Raw genomic sequence first — 5379 nt, 5'->3', positions numbered from 1 at the left:
GCATCACTATTCTTGGTATATACACACACGTAACGCTGTTTTCAGACATGACCTGAAGTCAACGCGTGTTCCTGACGTGTTCCTGACGTGTTCTGCAATATCGTTATAAAGCTCAAAACTGTACGTGACCGTTGTGTTCGTCCTTCTTCTCATCTCTCACTTTAACTCTGAGCAGCAACAACAAAAACTAAAAGTCAATTCAACTGTGATGAAACAAAAAACTGTTTTTATCAGCTGTGTGTGTGTGTGTGTGTGTGTGTGTGTGTGTGTGTGTGTGTGAGAACAGTATCTTGATGTAGAGCAGTTATGCTGAAGATCGACTGGGCACAAACTTGTTGAGTGGAGCCGAGCAGCCGGTCGATATTTCTTTAGCACAAACACAGAAAATGAAAGCACTTTTAAAGGCTGAGGCGACTGTTCTGCCACAGCAATCTGCATCCAGCGCAGGATTGACTGCTCCAGCGGCTTTAGTATGTGGGTAATCAATGAGGGTAGGGGTTGGGATGTAATGATTAACTCTATATGTAGGTTCCTTAGGCTGCCTGGAGGATGACTGGGGACACACAGAGGCTGAGGAAGACAAAAGATCCATACCTTCACATTAGTCACCATTTACCACATTACTATATTACACGGTTTGTCTGCAGCCATCACAGAGACGCCACATAAACACTGCTGCGTCACTCACACTCACTCTGTCAGGACAAACACCGGGAGGTGCATCGTGTGGTTTTCATACATACAACTGACACAAACATGCAGAAGAGAAACACAGAAGAAGAAGAGGAGGAGGAGGAGGAGGAGGAGGAGGAGTGAATATATGGAAACTAAGTGATGACATGACTGAAAACTAACGAAAGAGGAATGTTTAGTTGCTAAATGACTGAAAACAGCTTCACTGAGAAGAATCTGATCAAAAGTATTTCTCCAGAACATCGTGATCAGGTCACAGTTAGACTGTGAGGTCTGGGTTAGTCTGGTGAAGTTAGATAATGAAGGAAGCTAAGGTAATGTCAACATTTTAATTTAATCTAATCACGTAAGCTACTGTAAAAAGGAAAGCTAACATACAACGTAAACTAGCATAAATGTAAAAATATAAATTACGCTAACATACAAACACAAGTCAACATTAGAAGTAAGCCAATGTGACATTATGACAATGGAGAGAACGTGTGTGACTGAATTTATCTGAAGATCTTAACACACAACAACAAGTCAAACACTGATATAAACAATAAATCTGACACGCGACAGACGTGATGATGATGTAACAGCAATGTTAGCTATTTAAGTAAAACATGAGCTTTAACGTGTGTGTGTGTGTGTGTGTGTGTCAGCTCTGCAGCATTAATGTGTCTCTTGTGGCCTCATGTTGACAAAAGCTAACTGATGACAGCACAGCGGACACAGCAGTCGGCCATATTGGAGGAAAAAACAGTGTTGACCCTGCTCAGATTGGATTTACCGCACGGCTGGATCCAACCACTGGTGGACATGATGGATTATTGTAATGGCCACCTCAATGGCCCCTTTGTCATGTTTAAATGGCAATACATTTTATCTGTGGGGGGTTAACAACGCCAGGCTGAGGAGGCAGATGATGTGTTTGAGGTGTAAATAAAGAAGTGTCACAGTCGGACTTTGTGCTGACGAGCTGCAGGTGAGACGACGTGTTCGTCTCCATCGCGCTGCGTCTGCCTCTCAACCTCCCGCACGTTATTACTATTGATCCTCCTTCATCATGTGCATTAATCAGACGCCATTAAAACACATTATTATATGAGGCTGGAGCAGCGCCAGACTGCACACACACACACACACACACACACACTGTTGGTATTTATCCCAGCATCCATCTTTCCAGCTGTGACCACAATCATCTGGTTTATTGACGACATGTTGATATATTTATATGGTACAACATATATCAGACCTGAGGCCATGACACACACACGTACACACACGTGCACTGTAGAGTCGTCCAGTCGCTCACTGACCTCTGCCTTTCATTCTTGTGATTCCACTTCCTTCGAACATCGTCATGGTTTTATTTTGACACTTTTTACGTGAATTGTTTTCAGATATGAAACTTTCCAGAGTTCATGTCTAAGAAGAGAAAAAAGAGACGAGCAGAACGTGATTAAACGTCATGATGCAGGAAGCAGACTATCGAGTGGACTTCCTGCAGATAAACGTGGTGAGAAACTCTGCAGTTGTTGTTGGTAAAGACACTGATAGAGACTCAGTCACGCTGGTTTCCAGCTGCGTTATCTCCAGCATCTTCTCACCCAGCAGTCATTAAGAGTGTGACTCTGTGAACTCACAGGCCAATCATTACACTCTTATCAGCAGCAGCGTCTGTGACGCTGTGTTCCCATGAAAAACTGCTTCAACACTTAAAGAATCAAACCGGCAAAGTTCACTTCCTACATTCCACAAGCTTCGATCGATTTCAGCGTCTCTGAAGTATTTACTCACAGAGGTCGTGGTTTGTTGCTCGTTTGGATCCTCAGTCACTGTAACGTCTCATCCTGCTGAAGTCACACCGATATTTTAACAACCTCACAATGAGTTTTCTGTTCCCGTCGTGTTCGTTGATGAGGTTAATAACAAACACGTTCTCTGATCAGAGTCTGAAGCTTCGTGTTTGTTCATAGTTTCATTTGATCTGTTTTAGTTTCATGTGGTTGTCTCACATACGTCCGTCCTGTCCTCATCACCTACGTCTTCTGCGTCCACATAAACTTGACTCTGATGGTTTTCTTTGGTTTGACATGGTAACATCACGATGGTATTTCTACCAGCATCAGCACCTTCAGGCGCAGTTCTCCACAGTACTACACAGTACTACAGTACTCCACAGTACTCCACATTACTACAATACTACAGTACTCCACAGTACTCCACAGTACTCCACACTAGTTGCACCAAATAAACATCCTCATTGTTTAAACATTATATCGTCCTGATTGGGTCAAATCCCATTCAAACTGAATTATTCAATACTTGTATTCCGGCTCAATTCAAACTGAAACACTATGAAGCCACGATGCTCGTCAGCGTCTGCTCTCGTTTACAGACGTGACACAGGAACTCTAAGGTCTCACAGGAAGTGAAGAGTAGTTACAAAGTGTTGTGTTTATAAATACATTTGAAAAGAATGAAATAATGTGGCTGCTCCTTTAAATCACCACGTGGTTCAGTTTTGTCACAGACGTCCTTCAGTCGGAGCGTCTCGGAGCTCGTAGAGGCCTCAGGCGGCCCGCAGAGCTCTGCAGTGCACCTCTACCTGTCCTCTGACACAGTCTGGTGGGTCTGAGCAGATGTTTGAGGACTTGTGTGGCGAGCGACATGACTGGATGACAGCGGAGAGGAGTGAGCAGGACAGGTTCATCTATTTGGAGATAGACAGAGCTCCCACGCTGCAGCAAACAGTCTATAACAGAATGTAAATGAAGTAGCCTGAGCCAACAGACACTACTTTCTCTCTATCATGAATAAATATTAGTAGTTCTCACTCTCCGGCCGAGCTGCTTGTTCTCCCACAAAGCCCCGAGAGCGGCGTCACATTCCTCCCTTCCTGTTGCTACACCGAGCGGCTTCATCGTCCTCGGCGGTGGAGACACGGAGGGAGGGGGGAAGCGGCCTTGTTATCAAAGAGCCTGTTGGATGGTAAACACAAAGTCATTAACCTGCGACCGGGCTGGATGGGGAGGGGGGGGGGTCGGACTGTTTGGAGAGGAGATTCCCTCGAGTCTCGGGGGGGTGGGGGGGGTGTCAGGACGAGATGGACTCATCAAATTGGCTTTGGCTCCAGAGTGAAAGCGAAGCCGGTTAAACTGTTTAAATCTCCATTCATGTTTGCATCGTCCTCAGGAGACACTGCTCAGTGACGACGAAACCCAGAAACGCCTGAAGACTCATCTCAGAGGATTAACCAGGGTTAATCCCAGATTACGTTCACTGTCGGGATGTTTTATCATTTCACTTCCTGAAATATCACAACATGCTTAAATTCAGGTGAAAAAACATGAAGTCACGAACGTGAATAATTTAAATACAAACACTGGGAACAAGACGTGATGTTTAACCGCATCATTACTCTGTTTGGTTTCACTTACTTTCCACTTCCATCGATTAAAACGATAAAGGACAGAAAAAAACATAAACACTTTCCTGCCACATGTAGATTAAGACCCAGCGAAGATAAAAGTCCCATCCAGGTAGATTAACACGCGTCCAGGAAGATCCCAGATCATACGTAACCAGTGCAGGTGACTAGTCATGTGACATTAGTGTGGACGGAGATGATTATTAAAAACACTCATGAACAGAGGCTTGAAGACGCATCAGTGATGAATTAGCTCCCTCAGATAAATAAAAACCAAGGTCTCAGATATTTAACTGTGTTCTTCACTGTGGTTTTGTTGTGGTGATAAATATAAACGAGTGTTTAAAGACAGATTCCTGTCAGTTATAAAAGACGAGGGCCGGGTCAGGACGGTGTCTGCGAGCAGAAAGTTGCAGCAGCAGCTTGTGAAGAGGTGACGCGAGCGCTGTCTCTGGTGACAGACGGCTGTCTCCTCGGCGGCCGGCAGCGTTAAACGGTTTCTCTGTCAGGGAGAATGGAGGGGATAAACTGCACTCTCCAATCCCCAGACCCATTACAGCGAGCAGATGAAAAGGCGGACGGACAGGCTATACATGTTCCCCCACTTTTATTCAGCGGCAGCAGCTGATAAACAAAACAGCAAATATCCACTGCATTTTTTGACAGCCACTTTTCTGCTGCCACTCCACATAAAGACGCCGCCGCCGCCGCCGCCACGCTGCTCCTTTTCCCTGCGACACTGTCAATCACTGCTCGGCCTCCCCGACGGACGCCGCTCCACGTCTCCGATATCACATTAATCCCAATGAGCAGCTGGAAATATTGATGGCACGATGGGAACTGTGGTCATTATTTAGAAGATGATTAAATGTTTCTGTCTATTGACTCGATTCTGTGATTTATTCATTTGTTTAGTCAATAGTGTTGTTCAAATGATGTCGTTAATTATGTATGAAGAGTCCAGGAGCTTCGGCCTCCTCCTCTTCGTCCTGACAGATGCAGGAGGAGGAGTTTGGGGAATTGCTTGGTCTCATCTCTATGTTTTTATCCTTTACTCTCTGTCCCTCTGCCTCCCTCTCACTCCATGAACCTTCAGTCCTCAGCCGAAGACTCTCTCGTCTTCATCCTCTCGTCTGAAAAGGCGAAAACAAGCCGGCACGACTTTTGAAGCAGGTGAACTTTCAGAGTCAGATTTGTTCTGTTACTGGAGGGAGGATGAAAATCAACGATGTTGGAGACGTTCACGCTTCTTATCTGAAAATAAT

The sequence above is a fragment of the Paralichthys olivaceus genome, chromosome 18 (genome assembly GCF_024713975.1).
Source record: "Paralichthys olivaceus isolate ysfri-2021 chromosome 18, ASM2471397v2, whole genome shotgun sequence".
NCBI classification, from domain to species: Eukaryota; Metazoa; Chordata; class Actinopteri; order Pleuronectiformes; family Paralichthyidae; genus Paralichthys; species Paralichthys olivaceus.
This window is presented reverse-complemented; position numbering follows the sequence as displayed.